Raw genomic sequence first — 13,951 nt, forward strand, 5'->3', positions numbered from 1 at the left:
CTCAATAGGATTAATAAACCGACCACAACCCTGGAATCTATATCTCCCTTGGTTACGTGTTTAAATTTCAAAATAGTAGTTGTAATAGAAAAACCAAACTTTTGATTATCTTGGACAGTAAATTGATTTTAGTTTGCTTAGTTAACGGTAATCTAAGTCTCTGTGGGTTCGACATCCGACTTTCGAGTCACTTTATTACTTGACGGCCACGTATACTTGTGTGTACTTGGGGAACCAACAAGTTAGCCAATGAAGGGTTGATGAGGTTCGGAAAGAAGGGCAAGTTGATCCCTCGGTATATTGGCCCTTTTGAGATTCTTGAGAGAGTGGGTGAGGTGGCCTATAAACTTGCATTGCCACCCAGCTTACCGGGAGTTCACAACGTGTTTCATGTTTCAATGCTCCGAAAGTATTATGGTGATCCATCATATGTGTTAGATTTCAGCTCAGTGTAATTGGACAAGGATTTGACTTATGTTAAGGAGTTGGTGGCTATCTTGGACAGGCAGGTTCGGAAGTTAAGGTTGAAGAACATTCCGTCGGTCGAGGAGGCGACTTGGGAGACTGAACATGATATGCAGAGTCGAATCCTCACCTTTTTGGCACTTCAGGTATGCCTTATACTCGTTCGAGGATCAACGTATAGTTAAGAGGGGGAGAATATAACGACTCAGCCTGTCGTTTTGAGTATCTTAGCCTTGTTTACCCTAATTTTATGCTTTACATATGTGTATTTATGGTTACGTGACTTGCGGGGTGGGTTGGTGAGATTTCAGAAAAGTTTTGGATTGATTAGGACACTTAGTCCCTTGGTTGGAGGCTTAAGTTGTAAGAGTTAACCGGAGTTTGACTTTTGTGTAGATTACTCTGAAATGGTGTTTTGATAATTCCAATAGCTTCATATATTTATTTTGGACTTAGGTGTATATCCGGATGTATATTTGGAGGTCTGTAGGTTGATTTGATATTCTTTTGGCGGAAGTTAAAAGATTGAAGGTTTGGAAGGTTGATAGGTTTGACCGAGAGTTGACTTTGTAGATATTGTGTCTGGATTACGATTTCGGGAGTTGGTATAGGTCCATTGTGTCATTTGAGACTTGCATGCAAAATTGAAGGTCATTCGGAGTTGTTTAAACTTGTTCGGCGTAAGTTTATAATTTGGAAACTTGGATTAGTTCATTAGGCTTGAATTGAGGTGCAATTTGTAGTTTTGATGTTGTTATTAGGGGTGGGCATTCAGTACTTCGGTGCGGTATTTAAGAACTACGGTTCTATACTTCGGTATTCGATATATTAATTATAAATATCAAATACCGTACCAAAGTAGTTCGGTACGGTTCGGTATTTTCTTGTTTGGTTCGATATTAGTAATAACAATAAACAAATACCTTCTAATGGTTAATGATTTTCTTATAAATCTTGATTTCGTTCATAGAGTATTGTAGCCAAGCTCTTCGATTTTCCCAAAAATCTATTTGGATTTATTGTGTAAGCAGAGTATTGAATCTTTACACTCCAGTCGAATGGGGGGTAAAGAGAAGTCCATTAAGGATAGCTGAGTAATAATTCCAGGATCAACTTTCAGTAGAAATAATATTCCACTCATAATGTCAAAGACCATCATTTTTACTTTCAGTATTGGGTTGGACATGGCTTAGTTTTACGGGTTATGGCTTAAAGGTTGGACTTGGGCTTAATTTTACTTGAGCGTAGTTATACTACCTAGGCTTACCTAAAATTTTTGGTATACCGAAGTTTCAAAAATTTAATACCAAGTACCGTACCGAAATACTGAACTATCAAAAAGTTCATACTGAATTAATACCGAAGTACCGAAGAACCGAAATCGAAATATCGAATTAATTTGGTCCGGTCCAGTTTTTTTGTTTTTCGGATTTTATGTCCACCCCTAGTTGTTATTTTTGATTTGAAGCCTCGAGTAAATCCATGTTATGTTTTGAGATTGGTTGGTGTAATTGGTCGGGGTCCCGGAGGCCTCGGGTGTGTTTCGGATGGAATACAGGATATTTCACCATGTTTGGAGTGCCCTTTCTGATGTCTGGTGTTTCCTTCATCGTGATCGCAACTAAGGAGTCGCGTTTGCGGAGGTCATTTTGGCGTCTGGCAGGTTTCTACTTCGCGTTCGCAAAGATGGGGACGCATTCGCGAAGCTTTGGGGAGGTGGTGCATCGCGATCGCATGATGGATGCTGCGATCGCGTTGAAGGATAGATGTGAGGGGGCATGAGGCTTTTGGCCTTCGCATTTGTGGGAGTCAGGGTGCGTTCGCGTAGCTACTGGGGGGTTAGGCATCATGTTCCCGACTGGGATATCGCGTTCGCGTAGAAGGATTTGGCAGCTGGGTGAGTTTGTCCTTCACGATCGCAAAGGTTTTTCCGCGATCGCGATGTGTATACTTGGGGCAGATCTATTTAATACTCTATTTCGAGGGTTTTGGTTATTTTATCATATTTTGAGTTAGAGAGCTCGGTTTTAAGCGATTTTGGAGGAAATTTTCACGATTTGGATTGGAGTAAGTATTTTTGACTCGAAGTTATTTATATTTCATGATTCCATCCTCGATATTAGTGTTGTATTGATGATTTGATTTAGAAAAATGGGGATTTTAGTTTTAAAAAAACTTTTCAATAACATAAATTGATGATTTGAAGGTCGATTTGAGGTCAGAATTGGATGATTTTGGTATGCTTGGACTCGTATCGGAATGGGTGTTTGAAATTTGTGAGTTTTTCCAGATTCTGGGGTGCGAGCTCGGGGTTGACTTTTTTAGTAGACTTTTTTATTTTTATTAAAGATCGAAGCTTTATTATTCAGAATCGTTTCATATGGCTTTTATCAATGATATTAAGCTATTTTGGCTAGATTCAAGCCGTATGGAGGTGGATTTGCACGAGAAAGGCTTATTAGTGGATTGATTTAGCTTGTTTGAGGTAAGTACCTTGCCTAACTTTGTGTGAGAAAAACTTTCCCGTAGGATTTGGTCTAATTGCATTATTTGAATTATATAAAAGACGTGTACATGAAGTGACGAGTATGTACATGAACTTATATGTGGTAATTGACCGGGGTAGACTCTTAGGTTGTTAATATGTTTTTTTATTGAAGTTATTGTTATATAGAGTATCTTTCATTGTGTGATCATTTTTCGTTATATTTTGTTGTTGTTGAAATTCTTGTACACATTATTGTTGAGCCGTGGGCTATGTATTGTTGTGATATTGGCATTGTTGTTTTGGCATTGTTGTAGTATATGGGCACGTGTGGTGCGAGTTGATTATTGTGTTGTAATGAGATGCGCATGCGGCAGCATAAGGGTGGTGTTATTGATGCACATGCGGCGAGATAAAGGGGTTTTTTATGCGCGTGTTGCTAGTAAGGGGAATTACTTCATTCTGAAACACACACGGAGAGAAAATGAGGCTTATGCACGCGAACTATTTTGGAAAAAATATTTTTAAAATATAAGGCTCACGCGGCGTTATAAAAAGGATTTGTGATTTGTGAATTGTGATTATGAGGTATGGTACCTCTTGTTATAAATTCTATGTTGGAACGGCTTGACGATTTGAACTCTTATTGTTTTCCCTTAAATTTTTTCATTTGTATTTTTATTGTGTTTTGTTTATTTTGTTGTTTATCACATGTTTACTCTTGTTGTCACTTATTGCCTTTACTTTTCATTGTTAGCTTATATTAATATTTTGCAGATGTTTTCATGTCTAGTGAGTGTCTTGACTTGTACCTCATCACTACTCCGCCGAGGTTAGTCTTGATACTTACTGGGTACTATTGTGGTGTACTCATACTACACTTCTGCACGTTTTATGCAAATCCATGTACCTCGGAGCGTGCCAGACGTTAGCTAGTTGCTTTTGAGTTGCTGAGGAGACTTCAAGATATACCTGACATCTCGCTCGCAGGCCCCGGGGTCACCTTATGATATTACCTTTACTATGTTTTATTTTCATTCCAAAATGGTGTTGTATTTAGAGATTTCTAGTGTATTTCGGTAGAGCTTATGATTCTGCACTATCGGTTTTGGGGATGTATGCCTATTGATCAGTTTCACTTTTTATTATATCATTTATCAGTTTAAGTTAATAGCTAAGTTGTTTATTTCTGTTAAATTCTCAGCATGTACTAGGCTTACCTAGTCTTAGAGACTAGTTGCCAACACGATCTTGAATGTGGGATTTTGGGATTGTGACACTATTGGGACCTTTAAGTATATAATTTTTGGAACAATTGCCTACATTTTTGTGCTTTCCTATCTGTTTGTATGTCCTCTAATCTATATTTGATCTCCTTCTTTATCTGTCCAGTAGCAAAATCAGTATTCACAGTTGTATTTTTGAATATCCTCCTGTTTCTTGTCTGCCATGTGTGGTATATCATTGCTCCTCATATAGCTACCACTACTTATTTCTTCATCTACTTCCATTTCTTGTTCTTCGGCCATTGTAGACTTTGTGTCACTCCCTTGGCCACCAGTTGGATATCCGTCCATCTATTTAGCTCATTCCTTACTTCACTTATCCACTCACAATCTACAAACAAGTGTTGCATTGTTTCTATCGTTCCATCTCCATATAAACTGCATGTATTATCGTCCAATATTATGTGCAGTTTCTGAAGTCTCTCCTTTGTAAGCAGTTTTTTTTATTGGCCAGCCATATTATGAATCTGTGCTTTGGCTGCATTGCTTTAGTCCATACTAGATCAGCTACCTGACATCTCTCAAGTCCAGCCAGCATTATATTGTAACTTTTAGTTACTGAGTAGTGACCACTAGTTATGAGTGTGTATTTGCCTTTCCGATACCATTGCTCCATTGTAGCCTTAAGTGCATTTAATTTCCTCCAGTACTGACTGTTGTCTACTGGAGGACTATGGTTGCAGATATTGCATGTTTACTTTATGTATATGCCATGCATCCACCTCACCCATAATAAATTATTTTCTTATTTAGCTGCTAGAGTAATTTTTCCACTGAGGCTATATTTCAATTTCTGCATCCTTTTATGTTTAATCCCCATTCCTTGGCTTGCACACCTTTTCCGAAGCTACAAGTGCTATCTTCTTTTGCTCATCTGATGTGCCCCACAAGTATTCACTGCATCTCTTATCAACTGCTCTAAGCACACTCTGGGGGAGTACAAATGCTGCCTCTCAGAAGTTATGAATTGAGAATAGAACAACATTGATAATTTATAGTCTCCCTGCATATGATAAATGTCTTAAATAGGCACTAGTGATCCTTTCTGTAATTTTGTCTATCAGTTGCTGGCATTCCATCTTACTCCACTTCTTTGAAGAAAGTGGTAGCCCTAAATACCTTATAGGGAATATTCCTGGTACAAATCCTCTCATAGTAATTTTCTCATCTTGCATTTCACTTGTAAGCCATGCCAAGAATATGTAGGACTTATCAGCATTAGCAGTCACACCAGTTATACTACTAAAGTGATCCAATGCTTCCATAATTCTTTGAATAGATCTTTTATCCTCTTTGTAGAAGATCATAAGATCATCTACAAAGATCAAATGAGTGAGTTTGAGTCTCTTGCATATTGGGTGAAACTTGAAATCAGGGAGCTCACTCATTTTCTTCATGGTTCTTAACAAATATTTCATTACTAGAACAAATAACGGGGGACGGGAGGGGGAATCAGATCCCCCTGCCTTAGTCGTCTTCTCCCCTCAAAGTAATCATATTGTCCCCCATTCACCTTCACACAGAACTTTGTAGAAGTTATGCATGTCATCACTAGCTAAAACAAATAGCAAGGGAATCCCTACCCAATTAGAGCCTTCTTTATGAAGTCTCAACTAACCATGTCATAGGCTTTTTTCAAATCAATTTCCACGAGGCATCTAGGAGTTGTCTTTCTGTTGTATTGTCTTAGTAGATCATGACAAATTAGAACTTTGTGTATCAAAGATCTCCCCTCCACAAATACAGCTTGTGTATCTGTTACTAAGTAATTTAACACTTTCTTTAATTTGGTGCAGAGTATCATAGAGATACATTTGTAAATCACATTACAATAAGAGATAGGTCTGAACTGACTAGCCAGCTGAGGATCTTGCACTTTAGGGATCAGAGATATCATGGTTTCATTTATCTGCTTTAACAGCTTGCCATCTTGCCATCTCTTAATTCCAAACTTTCCTAAAAAAAGTCACTACTATAGCCATCTGGTCATGGGCTTTTATTGATGTCAATACCAAACATAGCTTGCTTAATCTCTTTTCCAGTGTACTCCTTAACTAATTCTAGTTGCTGATCCATTGATAGAGTGTACCTATTCTTCAAAAAACTGTTGAATGCCTTGATTCTGTGCTCATATTTCTTCCATAACAGGTCTTGATAGATTTCTACAAATATGTTTGCTATTGTCTCAGGTTCTGTCTGCATTCTACCTTCCACATCCTTCAATTGAACTATTGTTTGTTTGAGCTTTTTATTCTTTATGACAACATAAAATATTTGATATTATCATCCCCTAATTTGATCCAGTTTGCCTTGCTCCTTTGCTGTAGAAATACTTCTTCCAGATATGATGATTTCGTGAACTTAAGGTATTTCTCCTTTTCATGTTCTTGCAGTCTCTGATCCAGTGGATTGTTTTGCAGTGCTAACTATGCCGCAAGTAATTCTTCTCTACCCTCACTTGCGTCGATATTTATGTTTCTAAAATGCTTTTTATTCAGCTCCTTCAGACTTTGTCAAGAATGTTATTCCACCCTAAATTACAATTGCTAGACAAAAATACTAGTTATCTAAACCTAAGAGAAAGTATTAACAATAACAACAACAACAACCCAGTAAAATTCTACTAATGGGGTCTGGGGAGGGTAGTGTGTACGCAGACCTTACCCCTACTCCGAAGGAATAGAAAAGCTGTTTCCGAAAGACCCTCGACTCAAGAAAATAAAAAGACAAAAGGATAAAAGGAGACAAGAGGTAAGTGAAGCCTGAGAATATTACACTAGTTTATTATCAAAAAGAATTATTACTCAAACTAAGAGGTAAGTGAAGCCTAAGAATATTAGACAAAGGGTCTCCCTCTCCCTTGTCCAATCTTAGTTATCCGGGAATGAGAACTCGTTTTACTTGTGGCTAGTAGGAGTAGTTCCATGGCTTCAACTCATTAATATATTATTCTAGCCTTCTAAATAGTCAAAGTGGGAAGTCAAAATACAGAGACATGACAAAGGTTGGGAAGAAGGAAAAGGTATCAGACATCAAGCCAATGAAAAGACAAGGCGGCTTGGCCGAAGGGTTAAGAAGAGAAAACAACTATACTTTATGAGTTAGAAAGGAAAGGAAAATTTTTGGAGAAAGAACTTTTTTTTAGAGTAATTTTAGGAAAAATGATCCTTTCCCCCTTACTCTTTAATATCAACTTAATTTATAAATCCTAGACAAAGATAGGGTAAATTGCATCCTAGATCAGCATTTCACAATTTTTTGATGATGCAATGATTATAAATGTCATAAACCATTAAGAGTATGGTGGCATCACATGAATTTAGGAAGACTTACTTGTCATGATGCTTAATTGTGAGGAGTTTCTTCTCGAGAATAAATAACTAAGAGAAAGTATTAAAGAGAAATAAAATAGCTATACTAAAGAAATCCAAATATTTAAACTTACACCAAATAAGCAGAAAAAATAATAATGAGAAAAGAAAAATAAAAGAAAATAAATAGCTACTGTGATTTAGCCCTTAAAAAGCAGCCGCACTTTTCTTCTTCACACTAAACCCCAGTCATTTTTTTACATTTTCTTCTCCACCCTTCAGAAACTACCATAGTAGCCTTCTCTTCCGTGTTCTCAATCATAATAGTCGCAGAACTTCAAGTAACTCAAGAGATTTGTTCAGGTTTACTATTTGAGGTATCATCCGAGGTTTACCGTCAAAGCTCCGGTTCTGGTCGTCGCTCTTTATTCTCAGTTCGATCGTTGAGTTACAGAAGTTTTAAGGTTCATATACACCTATAAAAGATCCATTTATATCAACATATTAACCTTTCTTTCTTGTCCAGTTCATTGAAACTATTAATTTTTGTCCTTGAATGTTGATTATTTAGTATATGCTGATTTTGGTGTTTATTTGCAAGTTATCGTGAGTTGCTTACTGATGTTCTTTATTAAAACTAGTCTTTTATGATTTTGGGTGTAGAATGCTCTACATGATGAAAATCCGAGTGTTAACTCATATGGGTCGGGGAGGCTAAAACTGAAACGAAGAACAATTAATAAGTTGTAGCTGTGAGGGTTACAGTATGAGAGGGTGTAGTTTGTTTGCCGCACTCAAGGGTGTGGCTGGCCGAGCGGTTAATAAAGTGGGCGAGAATCATGAGGTCTAAGTTTTAAATTCCAGCGCGGAGTTAAAATAGATCAGGTGATTTCTTTTCATCTATGCAAGTCTTGGTGGATAGAGTTACATGGTACCTGTTGCTGGTGGGAGACGTCAGATATACCGTGAAATTAGTCGAGGTGCGTTCAAGCTGACCCGAACAACATGATTTAAAAAAAAAAAAATGAGAAAAAAGGGTGCAGTTTATTTGGTGAAATATTTAATAGTATTAAGTCAATGGCCTTTGGTTTAGTTCATGAGCCAAAGAACGTTTTCTTTTTTCTTATTTTTTTTAAACTTAGTTTCACGTTTTCTTCAATTTTTGTTACTATTTTGTACATGTTTAGTTGTTAGTTTAAGTTAGTTCTTTCGCTACTTTGTTTCCCCCCCTCTGTTTTAAGAAGGTTTGAGTTATTTCGCATCACGAATTTCTTTGTTTAAAAATGGGCTAGTGATGGATTGCTAATAATTGGACCATTAGCTGATTTGGTTAAGCATTAAAGTTTAAGATACTATATCTTGTTTTTTATAAGTATTTTAAACTAGTTTCTGATCAGCATCCAATGTAAATCAATATGACTTTTTTTAGTGTGTGTGATGAATAGGAAAAATATAAGCTCAAATTGATCAATAGTGAACCTGTTCGACCAGATTAGTTTGATTGCAGTAAATTTAATTTATCAAAACAAAAAAGAAATGAGGTTCAAGTTCAATTCTAAGGAAGAAAAAACAAAAAACTAACTGTTTAACCTTAAAATTGTATGACTATTAGATATATTATTTGTTGAAATTCTTTCAAAATTAATTTATTTTTCTTCCTTTTATCTAAGGTAAATATATGAAGATGACTATAAAAGAAAGTAAGTTAATAAACATGTATGAGATTAGTAAAGGTTAAAATATTTTTAATTTATCCTTTCTACAGAAAGGAAAAAGGAAAAGATAATATTCAAAAGTAAAAATAAGAAAGAGTGATTGTTCACCCATAAACATTATGAGTATTTGGTAAATTGGACCCAGTAAATGACTTACTTTGCTTCCTTCTGTCTATGATGAATTTATAAGTGATGGTGAAATAAAAAAAAGAAAAAATAAATAAATAAAAAACATACTCAATAAACATGCATTAATTAAAGCATCATTAGAATAGTACTTAAAAAGAACTATCTTTCCCAAAGAGCAATAATGACTTCTGATTATTACTACATATTTAGATGAAAAAAGTTTTTCTTTTTGGGATTGGTTTTAAATGACAACAGGTTTATGGATGCAATATCATATGTCTAACATTACTAAAACTAATGAAATGCAAGATCATGCATATATGTTAATGCACCAAAAAAGCTACCTTATGTCAAATTACTTAATTTATCACGGCGTCCATATGAAAATTGTGCTAAAAGAATATTTTTTATGAAATATATGCTAAAAGAACATGAAATCTACAATATAATATGATGTATCTGTACATGACAGGGGCGGAGCTACAATAGTGGGTGCGGGTTCGGGCGAACCCAGTGACTTTTTCCGGAATCCTGTATTTGTATTGAAATATTTACTAAATCTATATAAATATATACTGTCGAACCTAGTAACAAAAGGGGTTTTGGTTCAATGGTAAGGGTTGTGGGTTCGCTGGAAAAGATGGGGGTTCGATTCCCCCTGGAAGCAATGTTTTATTTTAAAATTTAGAACCCACACACTTAAATCCCTGGCTCCGCCTCTGTGTACATCTCACCGAGTAACAAAATAGAGATATTGCTATCGAGTATCGAACCATTTAATGAAAAATAAAAAGACAAAAAGGGAAAGGAAAAAAGAAATAGAAATGAATGATATTACAGTAAATAAATTATTTAGTAAAGTTTTAAAGAGCTGACGAAAGAAATAGGATGGACCACAAATAGTTTAAATTTAGACGGGGTGCATGTTTCGTGAATTTCTCAAAATTTTCTTTTATCATTTGATTTATCCGAATACTTTTACACAAATCAATAACAAGGCAAAATACCATTAGTTATCTATAGAATTAGCAAAACACTGAGGAAAGTAACTAAAAAAGAAATCAAATTACCTGATTATAGTTTGATTTTCCGTATTGTAGATGGTGAACGATATGCAAAATTTAAAGAATGATGTTGTTAATTGTAATGGCTTGATAGAAAGAACAATAGCTTATAAGTTAGTTGTCCGTTTGTTATGTCTGAACAAGTATTGGAAAAGGTTAGCATGGGTTTATTACTTCACCTTCCCATTTGTAGTTATTGTTAAAAGTTGAAAAGAACGCCAAAATATTAAATAGGGTTGCAATAAATATTGAAATGTGAAAGCAGTTGCAACATATTGAATAAGTAAGTGAGAGTTGTACCTGGACAAGTATTGATTTATTTATCCAATTTTATTTAAATATAATATTATTATTTTTTGAAAGGTAAATTTATTTTTAAATACAAAAAATTATAGGAATAATGTGTGATTGAAGGGCAAAACAGTCACTTAGCTTTTAATGGGTAATATATTAATTTAACTTTTACTTTTAGGTTTCTCAATTATAATATAGTACGATCATATGATTGTGTGAGTAGTTGTTCCATGAGCTTAAAATATTCGTGGCAGTAGGAAAAGTAAGGAAAATTGGTGCCTTTTTGTTGCTTTACATTTTTCATGAGTTTTCTGTTTTGGTATGACTTTATTCTATTTTTTAAAAAGAAAAAACTGTTGATTGATGATATATTTGCAATGAATTTGTTGAACATGTGTTAAAAGCATGATTAGCCTTTTTACGAGGAGGTTTGTGTAAACACTACTCTTTTCATACCCTAGTCCTATTGGAACAAGCGACCCCCAACTGAATACTATACCTTAGGTTTGTGTCTGACGTGACTGCATTTTTGTTTATGCTAGTGAGAAAGATTAGGAGATGAAAACGAGTGCTTCAAATGGTGTTTATGAGGCTGCATTTTCATGGCTGTAAGGGTATAAAAATGGAGAAGAGGATGAAATCAAACTCACAACCGCACCTTCGAATACTTGGTTGAGAACAACCACTGTTCTTTTTCTTCACCATCAATGTTCGGTTCTATGCAAATAAATACCCTAATGATGTTTTCCATTTATGTGGTGTTGGACCAACTACGGGCTTGGGCCTCGTTTTTCTTGCAATTTACTTGATCCTTTGCTTCCCTTTTCCTTTCTTTTTGAGATTTTTACATGGTACAATACCTATATAAAATTACTAGTCTTGCGATATGCGCCCCATATCATTGAATATATAATTTTAAAATATTACATAAATAATTTTTAAATAATATCTTTGGGTTATAAAACAAAGAGCAAACTTCTTGAAAATAATGAGTGTTAATCCCATTTAGCTAACTCAATAAAGAAAACAATCTTTCTCTATAAAAATCCGTAAATGCTTTATTTTAATTTCTAAGAACCTTTGTGGGAATATCTTATGAAGTTTATTGTCATTTGCGTGACCTGATATTAAAAATAACCAAGTAATGCATAAATATTGTCATCAAGATTCTTTAAAGATTTGTCAAATAAAACCTATTGAAAATTAAATTTTTTTATCTCTTTAGTGATTTGGGAATGAAGAGGTTGTCCCTATAGCTCAAGAAAAATTAATAACTATAGTGTAAAATCTAAAAATGACAAATATTGAGTTAATATTTTACAACAGATAACTTAGAAATATATAAAAACAAATATCGGGGGTTGTCATTTGTTGGAGTAAATAAAAAAGAAAGAAAAATAATTAATAAATTAATTTAGAATACATAATATTATCTTCTACTATCTTATCCGTATTCTTTCAAGTTCGCATTTTTACCAATTTGATTCTAAATATTATACTGTAATTAAATTTTCTCTATTGTCTAATTATTTTTAGGACCAATCTTCTCCTTTATAAATATAAGTGTCTTTTAATTCGCAAAAATTTATATTGGGATTATAGAGCGAGAATTATATTACGAAAATCAAATAATAACAAATTTTTTTATTGGATATACTTTAAAATTATAATATATAAAGTGTAATATAAAAAAATGTGTTTGTTTTTTCCTATATAAACTTGGATAAAATTTTATTTTCAACTTTAACCTGTCTTCTTAAATGATTTGCAATAAGCGCTTTGGAGATGGATATTTTGGTCATTTGATTTTATCCCGGGATAATTAATCCCCAAATTATTATCCCACATTGAATGTAGAACAAAAATAACAACTAATTGAGATTGTGATATAACTATTGTCGTGATTTCTTATACAAAAAATAAATATCTAACCAAACATGAAATTGAATAGTCCCACTTTTTATCCCAAAATTGTTATACTTCAATTTTGTTGAATGTAAAAATTATTTTTAAATTTTTAAATATTTTTAGTTATTTTTATCTAATTATTGAGTGTAGTTTTCAAAATATTACACATAAAATCGATGAAGAGAAAATACTCAATTATTTGTTCTAATAGTTGAGTGTATTTTTTAAATATTATAGTAAAAATCAAAGAAGAAAAAATATTTTTTGAATATGAAAGGAGTTCAAATATTATATGGAAGTATATTATCTATTATCTGTTTTTATTTATACTATTATTAAGTACTAAAAATCTTTAAATTAAAAGTCAAATAATTTGTACTTGACTTCAAAACACCATCCTTGTTGGTAGGGGTGTCAATGGTTCGGTTCGGTCGGTTATTTTATAAAATTTATACCATACCAATTTTTCGGTTATTCTATTATGTATAACCAAAATCAGACTTTTCGAAACCATCCCAATCAAGTCGGTTCTCTTCGGTATCAGTAAGGTTCAGTTAATTTTCGGTATTTTTTAAAATATCATGTAAAAATCACTAGTAAAAGTAGAATGTCATAACATACATATTTTTATAGGACTTAGCAAAACTCTCTAGACAATTTTACTGTTTAAATGGTGATGAATTAAGAAAACATGAAAGATGGCCAAAGTATAGATCCATCAACTACAACAACGTAAAAAAAAACTAAGAAAAGACAAAGAAAAGATAAATCACACGAGTAGAAAAATATTAACTAAGCTGGGACTCATGAATAAAGTTTATAGAAGATTAAATATTCAAAAAGATAAATTTAAATTATACGAAAGGAAACGTATTCAATACATTGTAATTTGCTACTCATAACCGCTAGAATACTTTGTGTCTTGCTAGTGAATATTTTAAAAATAATTTTGTTTCAGTAAGAGTAGTATATTTGGTTTGGGAATTAGGATTCTGATTTTAATTACTTGTTGGCTTGTAACAATTTTCATAATTCCTAGGTCCAAGAAAAAATTTAATTATTATTTTTAAACTTAGCATATATATTTTTCATATGTAAATTTATTCGGTACAGTTCAGTATTTTTTCGATTTATTTTTATAAAATAAAAAATCTACCCTAATTATCGGTACGGTTATAAATTTATATAAAAACATACGGTTTTATTAATAGAAACCTAAAAGTCGGTTCGATGCGATACAATTTGGTCGATTTAGTCAGTTTTCAAATATTCATTGACACCTCCGGGAACTAAA

The 13,951-nt window shown here is 33.6% G+C and overlaps 1 long non-coding RNA gene across 1 annotated transcript; it reads left to right on the forward strand.

Moving 5' to 3' along the window:
• Positions 1 to 7,776: 7,776 nt before the first annotated feature.
• Positions 7,777 to 8,870, forward strand: LOC138910651 (uncharacterized). The gene is made up of 2 exons (XR_011415794.1): positions 7,777 to 8,011; positions 8,211 to 8,870. It is a non-coding gene; the product is annotated as an uncharacterized lncRNA (long non-coding RNA).
• Positions 8,871 to 13,951: the final 5,081 nt, after the last annotated feature.

This window comes from Nicotiana tomentosiformis, chromosome 4, assembly GCF_000390325.3.
Source record: "Nicotiana tomentosiformis chromosome 4, ASM39032v3, whole genome shotgun sequence".
Lineage (NCBI taxonomy): Eukaryota > Viridiplantae > Streptophyta > Magnoliopsida > Solanales > Solanaceae > Nicotiana > Nicotiana tomentosiformis.